This window comes from Rousettus aegyptiacus, unplaced genomic scaffold (assembly GCF_014176215.1).
Source record: "Rousettus aegyptiacus isolate mRouAeg1 unplaced genomic scaffold, mRouAeg1.p scaffold_m13_p_1, whole genome shotgun sequence".
Lineage (NCBI taxonomy): Eukaryota > Metazoa > Chordata > Mammalia > Chiroptera > Pteropodidae > Rousettus > Rousettus aegyptiacus.
The window spans coordinates 21,976,979-22,004,375 of record NW_023416284.1 but is presented as its reverse complement, the minus strand read 5'-3'; the positions used below and the strand labels follow the sequence as shown (position 1 = coordinate 22,004,375).

Here is a 27,397-nt window from a genome sequence, read left to right as displayed (position 1 = left end):
TATTTATATGCATCCATGTAGGTACACTTTTCTTTGTTCTTTACTTATTCTTGCATCCTATATCTTCCACCTGAGATCATTTCTTAAAAGAGATTGTATTTTGTCAAAGAACTTCCTTTTTAAGTTTCTTTAGTGATGATCTGCTAATGGCAATTTCAAATTTTCCTCTCTGAAATGTTTTATTTCACCATGATCCTTGAAAATTCTTTTTAACTAAGCATAGATTTCTAGGTTGACCGTTTTGTTTCCTTAGCACATTGAACATACCATTCCACTGTCTCCTGGGTGTCTGGTGTTGCTTTGTGAAGTCCATTGTCAGCTTGTCTATTGCTTCTTTGAAGGCAGCTGTCTTTCCTCTGGCTGCTTAAAAATATGTCTTTTTATCTTTGGTTTTGCAGTTTTAATATGATGCTGTAGGTGTAGATTTCTTTCTACCTATTCTACTTGAAATTTTGTTGGTAATCTGTAGCTTGATATGTCTATCAGTTCTGGATAATCATCAGCCATTATCTCTCCACATATTGCCTTGTCCCATTTTCTCCCTCTTTTGGGGGGGCTTCTGATTAGATATATGTTAGGCTATCTCATATTACCCTTTATATTTCTTAACCTCTCTCTCAGAGCTGTATATCTCTATGGTGCTCTCTGCATATATTTTTCAGCTCTCTCTGTTCACTGATGCTATTAGCACCTGCATCCAATTCGCTGTTAAACCCATTTATTCAGTTTCTAATTATAGTTACTATATTTTTCATTTCTAGAAGTTATATTTAGTTTCTTTTCTTATCTGCTTGGTCATTCTTTAAAATTCCTTATTCTTTGCTCATATTTCAAAATTGTCTTTTATTTTTTAATGAATCCGAGACACACAGAATTAGATGAATCATGATCCTTGCTACATGGTCACTGTCATCATTGGACATAGATGTCTTATGTTGTATATGAATATATATATATATATATATAGTTTATAAAAGAATGTGATGAATACCTACAATCCTACTATCTAACCCAAAAGCTAGAAGAGCTACCCGTTTGCTCCTCCCCATCTCAGAACTCTTTTTCCCTTTCTCAGATTCGTGATTATTATTCCCTTTCTTTTTTTGTTTTTGTAGTTTTACCAAATATATATGTGACATAAACATAGTGTTTGGTTTTAGTTACTTTTAAACTTTCTGGAAAGAGTATTATGATGCATATAATCTTCTAGGATTTTAAGAAAATTTGACATTACATTAAATAAGGTTTATCCATATTTTTCATGTTCTATATAATATTCCATTGTGTGACTATTCCATGATTATTTTATCCATTCTTATGCTAATGGAAATTTTGGTTGTTTCTAGTTTCTTTCTCCCAACTGCAAACAGTCTCGACATGAAAATTTTTGTGTGTATCTTTTGATAAACATGGGCAGAAGTTTCTATTGGATACATAACTAGGGGTAGAATGCTGGGTTGTAGTGTATGTAGGATGACTAGTAGAGCTACTGGCATCCAGTCTGGTCGGCTGGTCAGACAGCTGTTCTGATTGGTCAGTACCCATGTGGTGTTGGTTATTAATACTTTAAATATTATCCTTGAGGACCTATGAATGGTAACCTTTGTAAGCTAATGACAAATTATTTTTAAATGGTTGTTCTAATTTATACCTCCACCAGAACTATGTGAAATCTTGCTGATCTACATTCTTTCCAACATTTGAAATTGTCAGATATCTTAATTTTTGCCTATCGGATGAATGTATATTGGTATCTCATTCTGATCTTGATTTGTATTTTCTGTTTTCTAATAAGTTTGAACATATCTTTAAGTGTATATTGGTTGTATGTTTTCCTCTGAGATTTCCCTGCTCATGTATCTTGCTCATGTATCTTGCTCATGTATCTTTCTCATGTATCATGTATTTTCATGTCTTTGATTCTTTTTTTCTTATTGATTTGAAGGATTGCATATACAGAAATTTAAAACTTCTCGATGCCAATTCTTGGTCAGTTATATGTGTTACAAAAATCTCCACCCTATTTGTAGCTTGTCTTTTCACTTTCTTTAAGATGATTTATGAATAGAAGTTCTTCTATTCAAATGTATCAATCTTTTCCTTCCTAGATAGTGCTTTTCGTATGTCTTATTTAAGAGAATCTTCCTAATCCAAGGTCAGAAAGATATTAACCTATACTTCTGTGATGATTAATTCTACGTGTCAACATGACTAGGTTATGGGTGCTCAAATATTTGTTAAATATTACTTCTAAGTATGTCTGCGAAGGTGTTTCTGGATGAGATTAACATTTGAGTAGAGCAGATTGCCCTCCCTAAATGTGAGTGGGCCTCATCAATCCAGTGAGGCCTGAATAGAATAAAAACGTTGAGTAAGAAAGGATTCTCTCTCAGTCTGATTGTTTTCAAGCTGGGCCATCATCTTTTCCTGACTTTGGACTTGAACTCCAACTGGAACTTACACCATCTGCTCTCCTGGTTCTCAGACCTTTAGACTTGGACTAGAACTCTGCCACTGGTTCTCTTGGCTCTCCAGCTTGCTTATTGCAGATCTTGGGACTTCTTAGCCTCCATAATCACATGAACCAATTCTTTACAACAAACCTTTATATACAGATATATAAACTTAAATGTCTAATTCAAAAGTCTTAATAGAAGTTATGCTAGGGTTCTCCAGAGAAACAGAACCAAGAAGAAAGATGCACACGCACACACACACACACACACACACACACACACACATATTTATTATAAGGTATATTTATTAAACATGTCTTTAAGTATATATTTAATATGTATTTTAAATAAATAAATATGTGCAAATATCTATAAATTATATATTTTAATAAATGTAATTATATATTTTATAAATATATAAAATAAATTATGTAATATATAGGTGTACTATAATTATATATTTATAAAATATTCTGGTTATGTTTATTAAAATGTATAATTTATAAATATTAACATATTTAAAATACAAATTAAATATATACTTAAAGATATATTTAATAAATCTACCTTATAATAAATATATATGTGTGTCTATATATATTTCCTATTGATTCTGTTTCTCTGGAGAAATCTAACACAACTTCTATTAAGAGTTTTTAATTTGACATTTAAGTTTTTAATCCAATAGGAGTTGAATTTTGTGTATTGTGTGAAGTAGAAATCTAATTAATTATTTTTGTAAATAGATAATTTCCCCTCCTTCTCCATTTATCTGCCATGCCACCTCTGTTATATATTTAAATTTCATATATAAATCTGTTTTTGAACTTTCTAGTCTATTGTGCTGATCATTTTGTTTCTGAGCCAGCACCACATGGTCTTTATGCTATCTATGCTTTCTTAATAAGTCCTGATATTTGATAGGGCAAATCACATCTTTTTATTCTCTTCTTTAGAAGTGTTTAGGGTGATTAATGAGATCTCTTGTACCTATTTTGGAACTTTTAATATGATTTCAAATTAAAAGGTCCCTGGATCCTTGAGAAAATGGTTATTTTTCAGATCTGTGCTGAAAATGTACAAAATGAGCTGAAACTTTTTTATATTAGAAAGCAAGTAAATTACCAATATTTCTGGGGTTATAAAAGACCCAGCCCACAACTCGATGAGGCTCCCTTTGGTCAAAGATGGGAAAAATAGAGCATAAATAGAATGATAACTTTAATAATTTAAAATATATAAAATATGTTTAAATCCATGCGTTTGTACTGATACTAACAAAAACCCCTCTTTGTCACCTTTGGAATATGCTAGTGAAGCAAATCATTGCTTTGATTTGATTATCTTAATTTTTTATTGTATTAAGACAAGTAAAGTACATCTTAAACATATAGATCTTAATATACACAACTTAAATGTACAGATTGATATTTTCATTTATATACATCTATGTAATTATCACTCAGAAGAAGATCCTTGAGAATAGTGCTTCTCAAATCTTGATGTGCATATGTATCAACTGGCGAATTTGTCAGAATGCAGATTCTGATTCAGTAGTTGCTAATGTGGGACCTCAGATCCTGCAGTTTTAGCAAGCTCCCAAGTGATGCTGATACTGCTAGTCTGTGGACCACATTTTGAGAAGCAAGAATATAAGTTCTTCTATGTTGTAGCATGTAGCACTAGTTTGTTCTATCTTATTACTGCCTGATTTCCATCGTATTGATATTTCGACATTTATTTACTTATTTTACAATTGATAGACATTTGTGTTGTTTCCAGTTTGGGGTCATTATGAATTAAGTTGCTGTGAACATTCTTATACCTGTTTTTGGGTGGACATTTGTATTCATTTGGAGAAAGAATATATCTAGGAGTAGAATTGCTGGGTCATTGGGTAGGTATGTTTAGCTTTAGTAGATATCGTCAAACAGTTTATCAAAATGGTTGTATTATTACACTCTTACCAGCATTGTATCAGAGTTCGAATTACTCTATATTTCATTAACACTGGGTATTGTTATTTTTATTTTTTATTTTATTTTGTTATTATTTTTTTATGCCTACAGCACCTGGTATTCCTATGTAGTCTCCCATCCAAGTGCTAACCAGGCCTGACCCTGCTTAGCTTCTGAGATCAGACAAAATTGGGCACATTCAGGGTGACATGCCATTGATGTTCTTTTCAAAATATAGCCATTCTGTTTGATGTGTGGTAGTATCCAGCTGAGATTTTTGGGTCACTAGGAGATCTTTTGAGAAGTGTTTACTCAAGTGTTTTTCTTTCTTTCTTCCGGGAGGGAGGGAGGGAGGGAGGGAGGGAGGGAGGGAGGGAGGGAGGGAGGGAGGAGAAGGAAGGAAGGGAAGGAAGGAAGGAAGGAAGGAAGGAAGGAAGGAAGGAAGGAAGGGAGAAGGAAGGAAGGAAGGAAGGAAGGAAGGAAGGAAGGACGGAAGGAAGGGCAGGACGGAAGGAAGGGAGGGCGGGAGGGGAGGGAGGGGGGGGGGAGGGAGGGAGGGAGGGAGGGAGGAGGGAGGGAGAAGGAAGGAAGGAAGGAAGGAAGGAGGAAGGGAAGGAAGGAAGGAAGGAGGGAGAGGAAGGAAGGAAGGAGGAAGGAAGGAAGGAAGGAAGGAAGGAAGGAAGGAAGGAAGGAAGGAAGGAAGGAGGGAGGGAGGGAGGGAGGGAGGGAGGGAGGGAGGGAGGGAGGAGGGAGGGAGGGAGGGAGGGAGAAGGAAGGAAGGAAGGAAGGAAGGAAGGAAGGAAGGAAGGAAGGAAGGAAGGAAGGAAGGAAGGGAGGGAGAAGGAAGAAGGAAGGAAGGAAGGAAGGACGGAAGGAAGGAAGGGAGACGGAAGGAAGGAAGAAGGAGGAAGGAGGAAGGAAGGAGGAGGAAGGAAGGAGAAGGAGGGGAGGAAGGAAGGAGGGAGGGAGGGAGGGAGGGAGGGAGGGAGGGGGGAGGGAGAAGGAAGGAAGGAAGGAAGGAAGGAAGGAAGGAAGGAAGGAAGGAAGGAAGGAAGGAAGGAAGAAGGAAGGAAGGAAAGGAAGAAGGAGGGAGGGAGGAGGGAGAGGGAGGAGGGAGGGAGAGGGAGGGGGAGAAGGCAGGAAGGAGGAAGGAAAGGAAGGAAGGAAGGAAGGGAAAGGAAGGAAGGACGTAATGAAGTAATTCATTAATTACTTCCTTCCTTCCTTCATTCCTTCCTTCCTTCCTTCCTTCCTTCCTTCCTTCCTTCCTTCCTTCCTTCCTTCCTTTCTTTCTTTCTTTCTTTCTTTCTTTCTTTCTTTCTTTCTTGTTTGTTTTATATTGATTTTTGGGATTCCTCATATATTCTGGACATATGTTGCAAATATTTTTTGGAGTCTGTGATTTTTATTTTCACTCTCTTAATGGTGTCTTTTGATGAACATTAAGTTTAATTTTAACAAAATCCAATTTGGTAATATTTTTCTTCAATTTTTAAAAATTGTGGTAAAATACATATAAAATTATAATTTTAAGTGTCTATTCAGTGGTATTAAGTACATTCATATTGTTGTACAACCATCACTATCATCCATCTCCAGAACTCTTGCATCTTGCAAAACTGAAACTCTATACTCATCAAAAAAGTACTCTTCACTCCCTTTTTCCCCTCCAGTCTCTGGCAATCACCATTCTACTTTCTGTCTTTATGATGTTAACTACTCTAAGTACCTCACATAAGTGGAATTATACAGTATTTGTCTTTTTATTACTGGCTTTTCACTTAGCATGTTTTTCTTTGCCTCACGCAATATTTTTTGACCTAAAATTTATTTTGTCTGATATTCGTATAGCCACTCGTGCTCTTGCATTACTCTTTTCTTGTGTTTAATTGCTTTTCTTGCAGTGAAACATTTAAATTCTTTTCTCATTTCTTTTTGTGTATATTCTAGAGCCATTTTTTGTGTGTGTGGTTACCATGGGGATTTTATTTAAAATCCTAAAGTTATAACACCCTATTTTGAATTTATATCAGCTTAACTTAAATAACATATGAAAATTCTGTCCCCACCCCTTTTGGTTGTTGATGTCACAAAATCACATCTTTATACATAGTGTGTCACAAAATATAAACTAATAATTTTTTTTAAATTCAGTAGTCTCCTAAATTATGTAGAAAACAGATTTGGAGTTACAAACCAAATTTACAGTGATACTAGCTTTTACATTAATTGTTTTTAAAAATGTTTTAGTCTCTTAAATCATGCAGAAAGCAAATAAAAAATACAGTTATACATCATTGTTATAATAATACTAGCTTTTATAATTGCTCAAATATTTACCTTTATTGAGAGGTTTATTTCTTCATATCACGCTGAGTTACTTCTAGTGTCCTTTTATTTCAACCCTTGAGCATTTCTTGTAGGGCAGGTCTGATAGTATAGGATTTTTGATTGACAGTTTTTTCTTTTAACATTTTGAATATATTGGCCACTGTCTTCTGACCTCCAAAGTTTCCGATGAGAAATCTACCTGTGATCTTTTGATGATTCTTTGCACGTGACAAGTCACTTCTTTGTAGCTGCTTTCAAAATTTTCTTTGTCTTTGAAAGTTTGATTAATGTGTTTCAGTGTGGGTCTCTTTGAGTTCACCCTACTTGGAGTTCATTGAGCTTCTTGGATGTTTATATTCATGTCTATCATCAAATTTGGGACAATTTCAGCCAGTATTCCTTCAAATATTATCTCTGCCTCTTTCTCTTCTTGTCTCCTTCCATGTCTTCCACAACACATTGATCTCCTTGATAGTGTACTATAGGTCCTGTTGGATGTACTTAAAGTAGTTCCTCAAGGATAATGTATAGCCTTATATATTTATTTAAAAAAAAAAGGAAAAGCTGAAAGTTAAGAAACTAAGTTACCAATGCAAGCAGTAAGTTAAAGAATAAGTAAACCCAAAGACAGTGGAAGGAAGCAGATAATAAAAATAAGAACAAAAATAAAGAAATTAGAGAAGATACTGTGGAGAAAATCAATGATTAATATATGGACAAATTTCTAGCAATGAAAATTAAGAAAAAGAAAGAAGGCACAAATAAATATTGTAAAAGAGGGCACAATTACAGAGGAACCAGAGTTTCAAATGGTAATAAGAGAATTTTATCAACAACTTTATGGCAATACATTTGAAAACTTGGACAATATAGATATATTCTTAGAAAAATATAACTTATTAGGACAGACTCAATAGAAAGCCAAAAATAGATTTTAAAATAGTTTCATTATAAAGAAACAATAGTAAAACAAAACAAAACAAAAAGCTTCCCATAACGAAAACACCTGAAAGTCTCAGGTGGCTTTACTGATATGTTTCACCTAACTTAAAAATATCAGATCATTACAATCTTATACAAACTTTTACAGAGAAAAGAAAAATATATAATACCCTTCCAACTCATTCTATGAAATAACTTAGATACCAAATCCTAGATAACAAAGACAGGAAAATGTCAGGCTTGTTTTATTTATTAATATAGATGCAAAAATCTAAAATGAAATATTAGCAAATTAAATCCAAAGATATTTATGAAATAAATCATAAGGCTGCTTGAGAAAGTTTGGTTTATCTCAGGAGAGTAAAATTTAATATTAAGAAATACTCTAAATGTAATTGATCACAGCAGATTAAAGGAGAAAACTATATGATCATGTCTAAAGGTGAAGAAAAAGCCCTTGATAAAATATGACATACTTTTGATTAAAACTCTTAGTGATTTAATTAATAAATTCAATTAGTAAATTAAAAACAAACTGGAACTTCTTATAGCCGATCAAGAGAGGGCTCCAAAAATCTTAATATAAATTTCATCTTAAAAAAGAAATATCAGAACATTAAAGTTATGAACAAAACAAACACACCCACTGTTGCCACTTCTATCTAACATCGTATTCCAGGACTGGCCGGCACAATAAGACAAGGAAAATGAATCAAAGGCAACAGAATTATGTCATTTTTCTAAATATATATATAATATATATATATATAAACATGCACATACATAGTTGTTTTATATTGTGTCTCATAATTCCAATAGGTGAGTTTCTGCTATTTATTGTTTTTGTTGGTTCTTGTTCTTGGTGCCATGTTTCCTTGTGTGTTTGGTGTTATCCATGTGTTGTTTATTTTCTTTGGAACTTTTTCTGTGGAAATTATTTGAGGCTTGAGATGAAGGTGAATTCCTCTAACAAGGATTTGCTTCTGTCAGGCACCACTAGACTGAGACTGTTGTATACTAAATTTCTGATCTGAGGTTTTTCGGATCACCTAAGTAGAGTAAATTTGATAGCATATGGTGTGAAATCTAACTTGTAGTTATGGATTCTCAGGAGGTGATTCTTCTCCCTATACTCATTCCTATTGACAAGGTTTAAAACAGGTTATTTTTCTTGCAATTTCCTAGGTGTGGGAATGGGATGAATTTTTTCATGTTCACCTGTACATTAGAGTAGAGAGAGCCCTTTAGGCTTCTAAATTTATGTAGGGGAGCATTTGCCCAACTTGAAAAGACCGTGTGCTTTGTCTTCTTTCCCACATGCCCTGAGAGATTATGAAACTGAAGTTTAATTTCATCTGTTAGCAAATTCCCTTGTATCAGTTATTTATTACCACAATATTGTGGCATACTACATCGTTCAAAAATGCAGTGGTTTAAGTTAATAAGCATTTATTATTGCTCAAGAGTCCTCGAATTGGCTGGATGGTTCTTCTCATTCAGCTAGTTGCACTTAAGTGTCTACAGTCAGCCATGGTCAGGTACATATCGCTGTTGCTCTTGGCTGGGCTCTCTCACATACATGTTTGGGGGTCAGATGGCAATAAGGTGGCTTGGCTGGCATAGCATGGTTCTCTTGCACCTTGTCATTCATCTTCCAAAAGCCTATTTCAGGCTTGTTATCACAGTGGAGGCAGGAGACCAACAGAAAAGGAAGTATGTACAAGCTTCTTAAAGCTTAGGCTTAGAACTGGCACACCATGACTTCTTCCACATTCTATTGGCCAAAGCAAATCACACTTCACTTAGATTTAAGGGATGAAAAGATAGAGTCCACCTCTTGATGCAGGGAATTGCAAAATCATATGGCAAAGAACTTGGATTCAGGAAAGAGGTGAATTGGTGCCATTTTTTGCAACCAATGTATTATAGCCCCCTGGCTAAAGTTAGCTTCAATGTTGTGCTTACTTCTCTAATTCTGCCTTCACTTAAATTTTGGCTGGAGTGACTTTTATTTTCTTGCCAGCTCATCGATGCATTTAAGATTTAAAAATATGTTTTATCTATCTTTTTTTTTTAATCATTTATCACATTTTCAGTGAGAGGATAACCAAACTCATAGTCTGCCACGCTCCTTGATTGACATTTTGATGAGCTTCTGATTGTACATGTATGGCTCTCTACCCTAATTCTCTCTCCCAATCTTTGAGACTCTACTCAAATACCTCCTTTATGCTTCTTTACTTCTTTGACTGCCCCTCTTTAGGCAGAGCTGAGTATTGCTTCTAGACTCTAAAAGTATTTTGTGCCTATCTCTATTAAGGCATTGGATTTCTAATCAACAATCATAACTTGTGGAATGCAGGGCCCCTTGCTAAAAAAAAATTATTATGAATTTTAAGACAGTGACAGCAGAGCATTAAACCAAGAGTGGGGCTTTTTAAAATTTGGGCTCTATGTGACTGCACAGCACACACTCCCATGAAGCTGGGACTGATAGTAATTATTGGTTTACATCTCCATCTCCCTTATACATCTCTGGATGGGTGTGAGAGAACACTATCCAGAGTAAGTCTTTCTGCTTAATCTTATGCCCCAACAGGTAAGCACGGTGCCAGGTACAATCAGTAAATGGGTGTTGAATGAACAAATGAAAACGACATGATTCTAAAACACATGAACTCTCTGATAACAACTTTAAAAAGTAGAAAACCACATTAAATGTCCCTATCCATTCTAAGACGCTTTCCAATTTCTAAATACTAAACAAAATGTACATCTTAGAACTGAGAAAACACAGTTAGCATCCTACATGATGGCCATTCTTAATGCTTCATGGAAAGTGACATGCTTCCTTCAGTTTTAAAGTGGGTCCTTAGGACCAGCTTTCTCTTATTTTCTCTGATATCTGCTCTTAGCTGATCCTTGGGCTGGGAATTATCTGCCACCTTAGCTTATGATTCAAAAGTTTTGATTGAACTGGTTTTGTAGGCAGCAGGATAGGTGACCAGTCTGCCGATCTCCCACCAGACTTCGAAGTTTCCTTAGGGAAGGGTTCGCCAAACTCTTTTATGCCATTGTGTTATGTGGTATCTTTAAACATCTCCCTGGGTAGAGGAGAGAGGGCTTGACTCCCAGTTTTAACTCTTTTAGGCCTGTAACTACCACTTTCTGTGTCCTGGTTTTCCTCCTTTTACACGAGGAGGAGAGCCAGTGACCCTGAAGGGGCACAGGGAGAAAGGAATTGTTGGACGAGTGCTGAATCCAAACTACTTCAAGGTCTGTTCCTAGAAAGGAGGACAGTGGGTCTTCCAAACCCACACCTCACCACCCGAAAGCTTTCAAGATCAGAAAAGGTGGAGGAGGGGAAAGAGGAACAGGGTTTCAAGGATGCACACTACTCTCCACCCCAACTTTCATCGTCTGAGGCAGTGTTCTCTCATACTCACCTTGGGAAATCAGAATCTAGAACAAGCCCTTACCCCACATCTTTGGCCCCTCCTCTTGCAGCTTCCCCAGTGAGGCCCCCTCCCCCCTATTACAGCATCGCTCTGGGCGCCAAGACGGATTCAAGCCAGGAACTGCTGCAGTCAGCTTTCCTCCGCCTCTCCTGGCTCCTGCAGCCTGTGTCCTGGCTCTGCAGCCTCCGGCTGTGCCTCGGACAGTCCCCTTTCCCTCTTCCACCCCGCCCGCGCCTGACACAACCCCTGATTCAGAGCCTAGAGGTGGGCAGGCATCATGGGCACAGGTTGGGGGCCCCAGCAAAGTCGACAGATACCTCATCACTAGAGGTACCTCGGCTGTGCGGACAGTGGGTGGGGGACGCCCGTCAGCGGCTCGGAGGCCAGGCACAGCGCCCCACCTTGGCAGGGGCTGGGGCAGACCAAGGGGGCTACTTGAACCGAGGCCAGGAGCTGAAACCCGGTAGTTGACCGGGAAAACCTGAAGGAGAGTCTCCTAAGCGGATGTGTCTGGGGGGCTGTGTGAGACATTCAGGGTGTGACTGCCTCGATGGGGCGTGAGACCGTCTCTGTGAGACTGTGTGATTGTTTCCCCAACAGCCCGCCTCTGGGCTTATGTCCCCGTGCCTAGGTCAGTCGTGCGTGGCCGTGACAGCGGGTGCCTGTTCCTGGGTCTTCGGCAGACACTGACCCGGTGGTCCCCCGGGAGGGGATGCTTATGCACACCCCCAGGCGGGCCTCCCCAGTGCTGTAGCTCAGAGAGGCGGGCGCTCCTCGGAGACCCGGGTGGCCGCCCAGCGACTGCGACCTCGGCCTTCCGGAGTTCGGTGCGGGGGCGGGGAGCTCGGTCCCCCTCCCTCTCCGGACTCCGGGCTCGGCAGCCCTGCGCGGGGGCGGGGGCGGGGGCGGAGCGCGCGGGCGGGATCCCCCCGCCTCCTCTTCCTGGTCCCCGGGAAATCCAGCCTCCGTGGCTTGGCCGCCTCCCGCTCCCGCTGCTGCTGGGCGCTCGCTTGGGGCTCCGCAGCCGGCGCGGCCCCTCCACTGGGGGCTCCGCAGTGCCGGGCCCCATCTCTGCCCACCTGCCCGCCGCCGCAGCGCCCCCGACCCGGGCTGCCGGCACCATGTAACCCGGACGGAGCCCGCGCCGGGCCAGGTAAGCCGCGGGGAGGGGTGGGGACGGGCCGCGCTCGCCGCGCCCTCTGCAGCGCCCCCCATCCTCGGCCTGGCTGCGGCCACGGCGCCGCCCACGCTCCGGGCTCCAGCAGCCTTAGCACCCGGCCCCGGGAGGGGCGAGGGCTGGGCCTCCTCCGGCGCCCCCTCCCCCGCCCTCGCCCTGGCCTGGCGGCCCGCGGGCCTGACCTGAGGGACGCGCGGGGGGACCACGCGGAACAAGGACCTGCTCTCCTGGTTAGAGCCGCCGGGGCTCACTCGCCCCAGCTCGGCCCGGGCTGGCAGGAGGCTTGGGTCTGGGAGGGAGTAGCCCGCTGGGTTGTGGGGGGTGGGGGGGAGTGGTGGTGTTGGGGAGATCCGGAGAGAAGTTTCCTCTGCAGGTGTGTATGTGAGTGCGTGTCACTGTGTGTCTGTGATGAGTGTGTGAGTGTGTCACCCTGTGGGTCTGTGGGTGATTGTATGTGCCAGCGAGTGTATACAGTGCGTGTGTGTGTCATTGTGGGTGAGTGTGTGTGCGTGTCAGTGGGTGTATGCAGTGTGAGTGTGGAGGGTGTTACTGTGTATGTATCTGTGGACATGTGTGTGAATGTGTGTGTGTCGCCACCGCATGTGCCTGTGTATGTCTGTGAGTATGTATGCGAATGGATGTGTGTGTGCTGGTGTGACCCTGTCTTTGTCAGTGGGCCCAGGTATCTGTAGCTTGTATGAGTGTGAGTGTGCATGTGTATCTGTGTATGTGTGTTGGCTGTGTGAGAATGCATCGGAGCCGGATTCACTCTGAGTCACCCACACATGAGCTTTGTCACCCCTCCCCCAGGGGATTCCTAGTGGTTGGGGGACTTGGGACAGGGAGATGAGACTTTTCAGAGGTCAGAGCATCCCCTCTCTCCAGGGACTCCTCTGTTCCCCCGCCCCTGCCCTCAGGCAAGAGCTGCACTGCACGCCCCACCTTCGTCCCCACTTTCAACTAGCTCAGGGGGTACTTTCTGTGTTGCTCCGGTTGTGTCCTTGCTGTATGCTGGGGCCCCTGGTGCTAGTGGGGCGTGAGATGAGCTGAAGCATATGCTTCTTCTTGGGGCCTGGGAACTTGTGTCATCTCGGTAATGTTTGATCAAGAGACGTTTAGAGCCAGGAGCTGAGGAAGCCAGGTGGAGGCTTCTGCCCTGTTCTTAGTTATCAGTGTAGGTGGCTGTCCCCCAGACTTCCAAGCCCTAAATTTCCAAGTTGTGGGTTATCGATTTAGCCTACTGGCTTTAGGTGAGTCTGTGCTGAATGAAGCTCTTAGAAGTAATAATAATTTTTAAAAAACAGTGCCCTTATCTCAGTCCAGGGCTTTTGAAAAATGCTCCCCTCTCAACTCTTTCTTCTTATCTCCCCACCATCCCTGAGAAGCAGGCAGGCCAAGTTAAACCATAGGAAATTGCCAATACTGAATTGTTTTTCACCTACAAAAACAATTCCATGTAGTTCAGCCTAGTATATAGATGAAGATGTTGAGGCTTGAGAGGTGAATTGCATTTCCCATAATCCCACACTGCTAGTCAGTGGTACAGAAAGATTCCAACCCTACTCTTTTGATGACTCAAGGAGCTAGGCTGAGCCAAGGTTAGAGAGTGTTACTCCCTGCTGTGCTATCTCTGACGCTGGGGGCATTGATCTCCACCTCTGCCCAGCAACCCCTGAGTGCTAAGGCTACTTCTGCACCCAGCTGCCAAGGCCTACAAGGGAGAGAGGAGAAGAGGAGAGGAGGAAGGGAAGGAGAGGCTTCGTGAGTTGGCAGTGAATCAGGGTCTAAAAAGGGAGCTGGGAGGGCTAGGGTGGCAGGTGTTTCTAAAAGGAACATGAACATAGGATGAACATCCTCAGATACCACCCCCGCATGCCTGACCCCCGCTGCCCCAATGATCTGACAAGCAGCAGTACCCACTGCATTTTATGCCAGGGGCTCATGTTTAAGGAGTGAGCTTGTATGTAGCTATAGAATGATGGCCAGGGGAAGAACCTTGTAATTAACTCGGTTCAACCTCTTAATTATAAAGTGAAGACACTGAAGCCCAGAGAAGGGAGGGGATTTGCCCAAGGTCGCACAGCAAATTTATGGGTTCTTGGCTAGTCTCAGCCCAGGAACTTTACAACCTTCTTTTTTGCTTTCCATTCCTGGAAACCCCTCTTTCCTCCCCATGCCCATCAGAACTGAGCAGAGGAGATTTGGGGAGAAGAATTAAAGACTCAATAAGCCTAAGGGGTACAATCTTGTACCCCTTTCCAAAAAAGAGGGAGCTGCAGATGTTCCTTGGATGGGAATTCCTAGCCATACCCACCACCATGGTAGGCCATGAGCTTGTCTTAATTCCTGCTGGTGAGGGGCTGGAGCTGTTACAGGCCAGACTTTCAGACTTTCTTTTGTGGCAGTATCTGCTTTCAGTTGCTGCCTGGCACCTCTCATCATCTCTCTCTAGCTGATGTTGGGGCTTGAGCTGGCTGAGCTCCATTTTCCTTCATACCACCCAGTTCCTGATGCATTTTGCCTCTAGCTTACCTGGCAATTCCTTACTTTAGGGTTCCTTTTCGGTAGAGAAGCTTCTGGAGCTTCTCTGACTTTTGAAGGTTGTCTGTAGTTACCGTTAAACCCTTTCTAATGGGACCTTCCAGGAGTCTGGGGTAAATAATAAAGAAAATTGTTCCCATTTGACAGATGAGAAGACTGAAATTCAGAGAGAGGCTTCTTGTTTGGTTGGTTTTCTTTTACTCTACTAAGATCAGTAGAGGACATTCTTGGAGTTAGGGGATAAAGGGAGCAAATGACGACAGAAGCTTTCCTAGAGGGACTTATACAGACCCCCTTCCAGTGTCTTACCATCCCATGGTCAGGAAACCTTTCCAGAGTCTGATTTCATTCCCATTTGGTGGATTCAAAGCTTCGCCTTTCAGTGGGGCTTGGAAGAACAGCTGTGTACCCTCCACTATACAAGCATTATGTCTTGATTCTCTCTTTACCCACCCTCCCTCCGGTCTGAAGGCTGCTGGCTCAGCGGGCCTCCTGCTGTCTGGGGAGTTTGGGTTTGAGCTGGGGTGAGGCAGTGGCACCATCGTTATGGTAACGAGCTGCCAGCTCATCGTTGTTAATAACTTGTCAAGTCCCTGGGCTCAAATGCAGCATGCCTTCCCACGAGCCCTTCTCCCCATGTCACAGAAAGAAAAAGTAAGGCTGTGAGGGAGGGGCCTGTGAATAAGGGAGTCTGGAGAGGTTAGTGGCCTTGTCCTTGGGGTTGTAGGTAAAGAGCTGAGGGAGATTGCTTGGGGGCTGGTGTACACACATGATTACATAAGTTTGTGTATGCTTGCATGGGCTGTTACATGTCAATACACTCAGAGCATACTTGTTTAAACCTGTACATGCTAGATGACATGTTCATGTGCTTTTACACAGCAGCCCACATGCACACATGCTTCCAAGCATCACAACATGCTTGCGCATGAATACTGTCTCTACCATCTGCACATAAGGCACCCAAGAAATCTGGGTTTGTGGGGGTGTCCAGGTATGTGGGTTGGGAGCTGATCTTTTTCTGATGCAGCTTCAAAGTGTCTTGTTAACAAAGGGATAGAATGGTCCCAGGGTTCCTTCTTCCTTCCAGTTGAGAGCTCAGAATGGGAGAGGGCTGGGGATGGTGCGGGGCCCCCAAACTTCCAGCTCCCAAAGGCCCCTGCCTCTGTGCCCTTTGAGCTCAGATACCCTTCTGCCCCCCTCACTCTCTATTCTTTCTCACCCTCTCCTCTTCCTGTGTGTAAATATTAAAGAGCTGAGCCTGAAGGGCTGATGTAGACATGGGGAGAGAATGAAATTAAAAAGGATTCCCTCACCCCCATCCCGACACCCCCACCCTGCAGTCCCCCGCTCCTGCCTCCTTCCCTTTCATTTCTCCCCTCCCCATCACTCAGTGCTTCCACATGTCTCTCCTCCCCCCAGTCCAGATGGGAGCTGGCTCCTTCAGAAAGGGGGCTTAGAACAGGGTGTGGGGAGCTACCTCTCTCTGCCTCCCCTCACCACATCTGCCTACAGGGCTGGGAGCCTCCACGTGAGTATATCTTTTATTTTGGGGGTGGTGGTTAGGAAGGAAAGTGGTTTTTAGAACCAGCTGTGAGTGGCGTTGTGAGGCGCAGGGCTGAAAGGAGGTGGGTGGGGTCCTGTCTCCAGGCTCCCTTAGGGAAGCCTCGTGTCTGGGTTTCTTTTCTCTCTTTGGACATAGACTGAGGGAGGGGTACCAGATGCCTCTGGTGGATGGAAGCGAGTGTGGGAAGGGCAGGGGAGAGGGGCTTCTGTTCTAAACAGGGTGTGTGGTTGGTAGGGTAAGCCTGATCCTTTCTGGCAGGCTGAGTTTCTGGCAACGCGCCCCGCAGTCTCTGGGAGCTGTCCTGAGTGCTGAACGGAACTCGGAGGGTTTTTGCGCCTTCGGAACTGTCCTGGGTCCTGATAGGGGCCGCGCTGGGGCCCGGTCATTGAAAGACGGTTGGGCAGTACTGAGGACTCACTAGAAAAATTCTCCCAGATGACCCACTTTCCAAGGACAGAGTTCTGGATGGAAAGACAGGTTTGAGAGTCTTCCCTATGGCTTTAGGCCTCACAGGTAATGATGATATTTGGGAAAGGGACTCCTTTTTCCCTGGTTCAGTTTCCCCACCCTTTCCCAAATCACCCTACTGTTAGTGTGGGGGTGGGGATGGAGAATGATATTGTGGCTGTGACCTCTCTTCTCATAGATAGTTTTTAGTAGAACAAACTTGGGTGTACTGGCATCAGCCTTTTTCCTACTGGGTTCAGGCTCAAGACAGCTCTGGGTTAGGAGAACTCAGGTTTTACTGCTTAGGCCTGGGGTAGATAGAGCTCAAAAGTTTGGGATAATTTTTATTGACTATTTGGCATCCAACCATACTTTGGAATTCAGGACAGGGGACAGTAAAATATGCTGCAAGCCCATCTTATGCTCTGCCCACCCAAACCACAGAGTAGCATTTGGGAGAGGCTTTTGTTGGGGAGGAAGATTTCCAAGTAAAGGATGCAAGGAGTGGGCAGGGCTGTTCAATATCATGGAGCAGAGAAGGAGGAGGAGGCTACTGGAGATGGGGCAATGGGAAAAGAGGAAGATCTGGTAGAGAAAAAAATATTCAAGTTGGAGGATAGGGTCTGGGTTTCAATCCTGTTTCCTTGGAAAATTTTCTTCCACTAACCTAGGGTCAGGGTCATCTCAATTTTCTGTGTTATTATACTGTGTCTTTGTAACTCTGAAGGGAATAGAGCAAGGAGTTATTTCTCCAGGTCCCTTCCCTTGTCATCCCAGGGGATGAGAGCCAAATGTCAGGACATGCAGATGAGACTGTGGGGGAACAACAGGCAGGAAGGGTTGATGGCAGCTTCACCTCCCATCCCCAAGAGCACAATCAAATATTCAAATGGGATCCTTCTTGAAGGGAGAGGAAGGAAGGGTTTTCAAATGGTACTGGGCAAAAATAGGTGTGGCAGGAAGTTCAAGGAAAGGAGTGGGTATCTAGGGACCTGAAACCAAACCGGTTCATCCCTTCCCAGATGTGACTTCTAGTTAATAAGGAACCCCTCACCAATCATGTTTTTGATGTAACTCATCAAGATGATTCCTCCCATTCTCTAGCTTCTTGGGAGGAGCTGAGTTTGCCTATGCTGTGGGTGCTGGGAGGTGGTGGGTGTGGGTGTGGGTGCCTGTTTGGGGAGGGGAGGTGTTTGTGCTCCACTCAGCTCCCTTGGTTACATAACAGATTTGATAAGACTTTACTTTGGAACTGCTGCTACTGCCTGAAGCAGTTACCCCTCCACCCCTACATGGAATGCTGGGTGTCTACCCCCTTCTCCCTGGCCTCTTGGAGAGTCCTTCTATTCATGGTCCAGTGTTTCAGCAGCTGCTCTCCTGCTGGGAGATGTCTTCGGCTTGGCTCCCTTCTCCCTACCCAGCTCCTGTTTTTTAAGTACTTGCTTCTTTTGTTATCTTGAGCCCAGGTTACCCCCTTTACATTTTTTAGCCTGAAGATCTGTGCTTTTCTTGGCAGGGCCCTTGGGTTGGGATGGGAGGGGTTCACTGAACATGATGAAACTGCCCTCTATGGAGGAAAGAGACATCTAGGAGGTTTTTGAGCCCAGAGATAGTTTTCTTCATTTCTTTCTTTACTCCAATAACTGTTTTGGAGTCCGAGAACAGTGGACCATACCCAGAGGTACTGGGAGGGAGAATTCTGGCCTTTATATTTTCTCTTCATATTCCCTTTTAGAATTAAAAAGGTTGTGTATATATGGGAGGTGGGGACTGCCTCTTGGGCATATTCTATTCATAATAGGAACAACTTTCCAAATGGAAAATTGGGAGACCGGCAAGAGGAAAGAGCAACTGCAAACTTGTGATGTCACTTGGAGAGACTATGGACTCCTGGCTTTGTGCACAGAATAGAGGCCAGAGGAAGGGCTGGATCTCTCTGCTGTTCCAGTACGTGTGCATGTGTATTTCTGCCTGTGAGTGGAGATAACACGGTGTATATGCACATACAAATGTGTGAATGTGCTGTACAAATGTGTACAAACACATGAGTTTGTACATAACTGTGGACACATATACATGTGTACATGTGTGTATGACTTATGTATGCATCCATGTATATATGTGACTGTGAAGGCAATTTCATAATTAAACCTATGTGTGTGTATGTGTGTGGTGCTCACCCAGCAATGCATATATGTGAGTGTAAGTATGCATGTGAACATATATGCAGGGACACATATATACACATGAATTAACAACATATGAATATATGTATGTAAGTTAAGTCATACATGTGAGTAAATGTGACAGAGAGAATGAGAGAGAGAGAGAGAGGGAGAGAGAGAGGAAGAGAGATTCTGACTGAACATTGAGGCTGTCTGAAAGTTGTTTTCCCACAAGCTTGAACTTGATCTTCCCCGATGCCTGTAGTAGAAAGCAGATCCCTTAGGGTCTCTCAAATTCTCATATCATAGGGACTAAATTGTTCCCTGCCACCATCCATGTAAAGGGAGTTTTAGAGGAAAAACCTATATAACCTTGTGGACAGCTGAGTAAGAGAGTGGAGCCTAAGGCTTATCAGATACTATGGTCCCCAAGGGTGCATGTGGGGAAAGAGTCTGGGAGCTTGAACATTAACATTACTACAGAGGTTTCAAGAATCAAGAACAACAAGTTGGATTTAATGGATGAAAGGGGCAGGGATATTACAGAGGTCCAAGTGTGTGCAAAGCCTCACACATAAGGGGCATATGGCAATCTATGTGCACATGTATATGTGAATATTACTTATCTATGCCTTAATATGCATATCTCAACATAAATGCACTTTCTAACATGTACACACATGAACAAATCTATAGGAATTATATGAACACAGGGATTTGTCAATGTACATACATGTTAACATATATATATACACATATGAACAGAGTATGCAGAAATATGTCGGCATAGACTAACACTGGCCTGATGGCAACATGTGCACCTCACTCATCCAGTTTAATAACAGCCTGCAAATATTCTTTTTTTATCACGTGCCTCATCCAATGCATGCATTCATTCAACTGGTATTTATTTTATGCTTGTGATGCGCCACGTCCTGTGCCGGACACTGGAGATGGTCCTTGATCTCAGGTAACTTACAATCTAGAGAAAGTATAGAACCTGAAACCAAATAGGGAGAGTGTTAAGGATGGTGAGAGGGCATAAGTGTCCGTCATGGGCACTGGAGACCTCTGAGAGGTTGGTCAGTTTTGGAGTGGGGAAGGGAGGTGTTTGGTAAGGGATCCGTAGGAGGGGAAGCCTTTGAGCCAAGGCGTGAAGGTTGAACACATGTTTACTAGGTGGGCAACTGTAGGGAAAGGTGTTTCAGTGACAAAAAATGTCCCAACTGGTCTTCCTACTTCCACTCTTGCCAGCCTTTCCTCCATAAATTCTCTCCCTAAAGGCAGCCAGAGAAAAATGAAGTCATGTCTTTCCAATGGTTTTCCATCTCACGCAGAGCAAAATCCAAAGTACTTAGCAGGGCCTGAGTGACGTAAATGCTGGGAGTAAAATAGCCCCTGGTGACCAGCCTGGTCTCAGGTGCCACCCCTACACAGGCTTTTGTTCAGTTCCACCTTGAGGCCAGTGTACTAGCTTTTCCCTCAGCTAGAAATGCTCTTCCTCACATACCCATGTGACTTGCTCCCTCACTTTATTCAAGATTTTGTTCAAAAGTCCTTTTTTTGGGTTTGGGGGAAGGCCTCCCCCAAAGTGTATTTTAAATAGCCCCTCGTCATTCTATTCCCCTCACCCTACTTAAAATTTTTTTCCCCAGCACTTACCACCTCCATTATTTCATGTATTTGTTTATCATCTCTCTTTTTCCACTAGAATTTTTGTGAGAATGGGAGCTTTATCTGTTTTGTGCATTACTATACCCACTGTCTTCAGAGGAGTCCCTGGCTTGGAGCAGGCACTCAATATATATTTGTTGAAGAAACAAATTTTGGGTAGATCACACTGTCACCCAGTGAGGAGAATGGATCGAGACTAGTTGGGGACCAGTCATGATAGCTTTGGCGAGAACTTAGGACAAGGGTGGCCTGATATAGAACATTGGCAGTGGAGGTGGAGAAAGGGAGATACAATGTACAAACACATGCATGCATGCACACACACGGACATGTGTGCACAAGCATATATATTTTAGCCAGTTAAGTCTACTGTCTTAGCAAGGGAAGGCTTAGGAAGAAAATAGACGTGCCTTTATATGCATATGTAGTATGTACTGTTGTGTATGACAGTTGTCCCCAACCCCTGGGCTGTGGACCAGTACCAGTCTGTGGCCTGTTAGGAACTGGGCCGTACAGCAGGAGGTGAGTGGCAGACAAGTGAGGGAAGCTTCATCTGTATTTGCAGCCGCTCCCCAGTATCACCACTCCGGCTCCACCTCAGATCATCAGGTATTAGATTCTCATAGGAGCATCTGTCCCCGGTGCCAAAAAGGTTGGGGACCGCTGGTGTCTGACACCCTCCAGCTAATCCTGGCTGCTGTTCTCTCTTCCTTTTGTGATTTTGTTACCACCACCCCACATAAGCTTACCCCTGCCAGCTAGGCTGCAGGGGGCTGTCAGGTACGGGTCCCTCTAGTTCCATTAGGTTAATGATACAAGACTCCCAACTTAGGGAACAGGGGTAGGGAGCAGAGTCTCGAACAGTGAGGGGGAGAGGGGGAACTTAGAAAGTCAGAGCCATAGAGACTTAGAGACATGTAGAGAGAGGCATAAGGACCCTGAGAAGAGTACTCAGAGCCAGCGAGCTCAGGCCTGGCCCAGGCTTCCTGAGGCTGGACGTGGTAAGAGGCAGGGCAGCCTACTTAACATATATGGTCTAGCCCGCACCCCTTCCCCTCCTCTCTTCCTTGCCCTGCACCACTCCCACTCCTCTCTCCTGATAGGGTGGGTGCCTTGGCCAAATATGGGCTTAGTAGGGAGTGAGTGGTCCCCCCAGGCTGTGATGTGAATGTAGGTATGGAGGACACCCGGTGAAAGGGGACCCAATTTCCAGAGGCCAGGCTGAGGGGTTGGCAGTATGGGAGAAATCGCTTTCAGTCTCAACTTTGACTGTTTTCTTCTCCCCCAAGAGAGCTTGGAGAATTGAGCTTGTGTTGCAGAATGAGGAACTGAGTTTAGACCTAAGCTGGATCAATCAGCTGCCTGTGTGAAGGGACTGCGACTTAGAATGTGGGGAAAGCTGGGAGGAGGGCTGATGAGAAAGGTGGAAGAAGTTGTGGTTGTGGGTCAGCCCCCTCCCCCCAGCCACTCCCTGAGGCGTCAAGACCTACGATCCTCTCTGAGAGTTCCTCTCCCAGACCGCCAAGCCTGCGCCTGAGTTGCCTCATTTCCCGGAGGCCAGTGCTAGCGCCCCTTGCAGGTTCTAGGGTGTATGGGGGTCTTCTGCCAATTTTCTCTCTCGTCTGGACTAGGGACTGGGGCGCTGCAGCCGCTCGCTCCCCTCCCACCTGGGCTCTGAGCGTGGGGGTTGGGACAAAACAGCCGCCAGAGCCGCCCACCTGCCCGCGGTGTCATGGCAACGACTCTGCCCACGTGGACGATGAGGAAAGGGAGAAGAGAGGAGAGGAGACATCACGACAGACGTGAGAATGGGGAGGGGGGGGTTCCTCAGAGTCCTGCCTGCTGGAGCCTTCGCCCCTCCAGCTTGGCCAGACCCTAGCTCCTTTTACCCAGGGCCCCCAGGGCATGGTGGGGCTTGTGCTCCAGTCCTAGCCTCAGAGTGTGCATGTCCTTGGGTGTCCTGAGTATGATGACCTTGGTCTGCTGAGCTGGGGGCCCCGGCGGGTCCTGAGGAAGATGGGGCTTTGCACGTGCAGACCTCTCCTCTCCCCACCCTGCAAGTCAGGGATGGTGCCTGGGGCCGAGGGGATGAGAGCCCGACCTACTTCTCCATTTTCTCACTATTTTTCAAAAGGAAAATGACCCACTTTTCAGCCAATCGGACTGAAGCCTGTTCCCAGGCTGATTGCCTTAGCCCCCACTGCCCAGGCCTGTACCCCATCCTCAGCCTATTAGCCACGTGCCGGACCCACTTCCTGAGGGAAGCAGGTGCACTAGTGTGGAGGGGTCCTTCCCTGCCATCTGTGCCAAGCTGGGGAAGGATCTGTTCTGACTGGGGCAAGGATGGGCCTGGGCCTGACTGATTCTACCTCAGCTCCGCTTTGGGCAGATCCCATCGATGGCCACAGTCCTGGCACTTTGAGTGTCCTGTCCACCATCCGCATACTCTCTGAGGACTCACCTCTCGAAGGGGCAGGAAGGGCTGGGGCGGGGTGGGGGGTGTCGGTGGGAGGACTGTGCTCCTCCTCTCACTTTGTGTTAGTGCATACTGGTGGGCTGTTTTCCCAAGTTGCTCTATTTCCTTGTGGAAAGGGAGAGCCAGTGGCACTGGAGAACCATGTCTGTCTGTCTATCTGCCTGCCAGAGCTCCTCCCAGAGGATCCTCCTAGAGGGTTCTATGCCTCTCTTCCCAAGCCCCTTCCCCCTCTCTAGGATATTGGTCTGGGCCTCAGAGCCCCCTCCTTCCCTCAGCTATATTGGCCTGGCTGGCTTGGGGGGGTAATTAGAGATTTAATTATTTAGTTTCTCCAGCTCAGTAGATTAATTCCATCCATCACAGGCAGGCTGAGCCTTCTACCCCTCTCAGGACTGCCTGGCCAACCCTAGAGGGAGGGTGCATCATTGCTCACCTGGGACTAGTATTGGATCTGGGAACAATGGATAAAGTTCTTGTTGGGGGAGGATTTGGTGTATGACATTTAGCGGATGTGGGTACCTAAAGTAATGTGAAACGAAAATGTATGTTGTACGAAGATGAACATGAACATGTATATAAGGTTTTATATCTGTGTAGCTTCTGTGTGCCACGCATTGGTATCCATTGGATGAAAATACACATGTGTGTGAACCTTGTGGAAACAAGTTTGTGTGTATCTGTGCACATTATGTGATAATGACTATATATGTGAGGTCAAATACCATAAGAGTTCTGTGGGATGACTCTGCATGGCTGTATCTGCCTCCGGATAAAAACACATGTGTTCAACTGTGAATAAGCAGTCTAGGGAACGTGTATGCCCATGTGCAAGGGAGGGATGGCAGGGGTGGAGGTTTCCTGAGGCTGAGTGATGAGTCAGGGCACATTGGGGGTCGACCTAGTGGCCTCATCAGACCAGTTTAAATGCTATTTTACACCTGTCAGGCCTTGGTCTTTTAGTGGTTGAGGGTCGGGGCTGGACTCAGACCTAGGTTCAAATCCCTCTTCCACCACCTATTGTGACCTTGGGCAATATTCTTTACATTTCTAAGCTTCAGTATCCTCATCTGTAAAGGGGGAGTAATAATGGTACCTCGTGATGGTTGCAAGGACTACACAAAGAAGTGAATTTAAAGCATTGAACAGAATGCTTGCTCAGTCATAGGTATTCTGAGCCTCAGACTTCAGAGCCGAAAGGCACCAGAGGTTGTCTGGCTTGAAATGTGGTCAGTGCTTGAATCCATCGTGTACCATCTTTCAGAGTGGCCCTCCAACCTCTGACTGCATGCTTCCCTGCACAGGACAATCCCAGCTCTTTGGTGAACCCAAATCACAACTGGACCAGCTCTGTCTGCTGCAGAGTTCTGGTTGGTCCAGCTGCAGGGAGTCATTTCCCTTCTGCCTTCTCCTGTTTCTCCTCCTTTCCCTATGCACCAGCTGAGGAGTACTACTTCTTGAAAGCTCAATCACTGGCCCTGAACTTATTTAACACCTACTATATAGCCAGGTCTTGTGCATACCGAGATAGATCAAAGAGCTCACAGCTTGCAAACAAATATCCTATTGTGTTGAAGTATGAGACCCAAGACGAGGTAGCAACTGCTATGCCCTGGGTTGATAGAGAGGATACTCTTAGGGAATCTTTCTGGGAAGAGAGGACCCTGGAACTTCACCAGAGGGCAAAGTCGAGAGGACAGGCCTTCCATATGGAAGGATCTCACATTTGCATTGCCTCCTCTCCCCACGCTCTCTCCCATTGTAGTCCTGGCTCCTGCTAAGCCTAGAATCCAGACATGAGAGCAGAGGCTAAGACACCCTGGAGGCTGGGGTGGGATCAGGCAGAGCTGAGGAGTGGGAGGTGCCACCACCTGAACCTGGCAGTCAGCCAACTAACCAGCTTTGTGGGCCCCTGGGAGGCCCAGCCCTGTGCTTGACTCCTCTGTGGGAGAGGCCCAGAGGAGAAGACAGGCCCTGGTGCAGATGGCCCCTGTCCCAGCTCACAAAGAGACCTTAATGGAGAGTGTGGTAATCCAAGAGGCAGTCATAAGCTCTGGATTCCAAAGGGAAATTAGAAATTTGAGCCAGAGGGTAAAAAAGGCTATGGGCTTATCTGGCTGAGAAACTGCTGCCCAGTGGACCTTGCCATTGGTGTGGGATCCTACCTGTTGTCCTCTGATGTCCCTGGCAAGCATAGGTCTGACAGCACCAGCCCAAATCTCATCAAATACATGCGAATGAAAGAAGGTGCGAGGATGCTATAAAGTCAGGAGAAGCCAACATATGAAGACATGTGTGCCCGTTGTCTTGGGTAGGTCAGTTATTAACTCATTGCCACAACCTTAGGAAGTAAGTATTGTTACCACTATTTTACAGATGATAAAATTGAGGTTTAGACAGATAAAACAAGTTGTTCATGGTCATACAGGTAGGCTACAATAATAATGGTTGGAGGCAGATGATCGTCTTTTTAGCACCCAGCAATAAGGTCACTGAGCCTTCCCTTCCAGATCCCTGGAGTTGGAAGAGAGACCACTAGCCCTAGCTGAAGGAGTTGGCGTGGTCTGCAAATCAAGGGCCTCTAGTTCTCTCAAATGCCACCATCTTTGTCCACCAGGGCTGCTCTGCTGTCTCTGGCATGCCCAAGGAGTGGGAGGTCTTCAAAAGGCAAATAGAAAGCCATGCTGGATTTCTATTACTGAATCCTCCAGGAGGTCTCTGAAGCCTCTAGAGGGAAGGGAGTAGAGGTCCTTTCTGTGAGCTGTTGGGCACAGGAGTAGAGTGGATAAGGGCAACAAGCGAAGACTTTCATTCATGCAATGGTTGTTTTTGAGCACCTGTTAGTGTCGGACATTGTTCTAGATAATGAGAATACTACAGCATGTAAGGCAGACATAGTCCCTGCCCTCCTGGAGCTTATATTCTGCTATGGAGAGACATACTATAAACATGTAATGGATAAAGAAAATAATTTTGAAGAGCAATTAGTGCTATGAATGCAATGGAACAAGTGATGTAAAGCAGACATGGGGGATGGGGCTCAACTTTAGTTAGTGGTCAGCGAAGGCCTCTCTGAGCTGAGACCCAGAAGATGAGACAGAGGAAGCCATGGGAATATCTGGGGCAGAGTGTTCTAGCAGAGAGAACATCAAGTGCAAAGCCCCCTGAGGTGGGATTTTCAAAGAGATTATAGGTAGTGTGGGTTATTCACAGACTGGGCACTGTCCAATGGGTTCAGGAGATGGATTTAGACTTGCATCTGCCTAAATGTCTCAAGTGTTTTGGAGCATTAAGCCCATTTTCTGTAAAATTCCTACCCTAAACTCCCAGGAAGAGTGGATTAAATAAAGTAAAAAAGGTGAGTGAAAAAGACCCCAGATGGCCTTCCTGCTATTCCTTCTCCATTTTCTGGGGCAGTGAGAGTAGGAGAAGGAGATTTTCCTCTGGAGTCCTAGGGGCACAAGGCATGCTGAGTCTGTAGCAATAGGGATGGGTAATGGCGTTGAGAGAGGTCACGGATGAGGACATCATCCCAGTTACAGAAATTTTGCCAAAGGCTGCTGGGCAAAGCCAGTGGTAAAATGGCCAAGGGGGCTCAGGCAGAACTGGATACAGGAGGAAGTGGGTGCTGGGGAGGAATGTCTATCAATGGGCTCAGGAGTGTGGGCTACAGGTCAGAAGCTCTGTGTTAAGGCTCTCCGGTAGCTACCTCTTTAACAGTAGACACACTCCCGCAGGTATCCAAGCCGCTGTCAGGATGGAGGTGGGGGAAGGGCGGAGTGGAGGACCGGACTGGGAAACTGAGGCAGAATTCTGGCTATTCTGGTTAAGTCAACACTAGGGAAGGGGGTGGGTAGGCAAAACCTGAAGCACTGGGGTCCCAAGGGCACATGTGGGTCACCCACAGGCATGGAAGAGCCCAGGCCTACAGCAGCAAAATGAGTTCCAGGCCTCACCTTCTGTAAGTTCTGCTATGTTGGAACCAGTACGGGTATGACCTCAAAGGCTCCAGTGTGAAGGGACATCTAGATAGGGCCGATCCCCAGCAAGAGAGCAACTGTACCCCTTTGCTGCCATCTGGACAATCATGTCTAGCTCATAGCTTTCCCAGACAGCTTTGTGGGGAAGAAGAGAATCAGTTAATATTTGCTTTTTGAAATCATAATCTCTGTCCAAGGCATCACTTTGTGTCAGCCTCTGAAACGCAG

The 27,397-nt window shown here is 44.9% G+C and overlaps 1 protein-coding gene across 4 annotated transcripts in view; it reads left to right on the top strand.

The window, feature by feature from the left end:
• Positions 1-12,105: 12,105 nt before the first annotated feature.
• DLGAP3 (DLG associated protein 3) overlaps positions 12,106-27,397 on the top strand; it is a 54,205-nt gene continuing 38,913 nt past the window's right edge. Inside the window, exon 1 of one of the 4 annotated variants that reach the window (XM_016147286.2) lies at positions 12,106-12,298. The gene's annotated coding sequence lies outside the window, so the exon portion shown is untranslated. Of the gene's footprint in view, positions 12,299-12,900; positions 16,395-16,431; positions 16,944-18,101; positions 18,825-27,397 lie in introns of those variants that run through there. The other 3 variants (XM_016147289.2, XM_016147287.2, XM_016147290.2) reach the window with 3 other exon arrangements.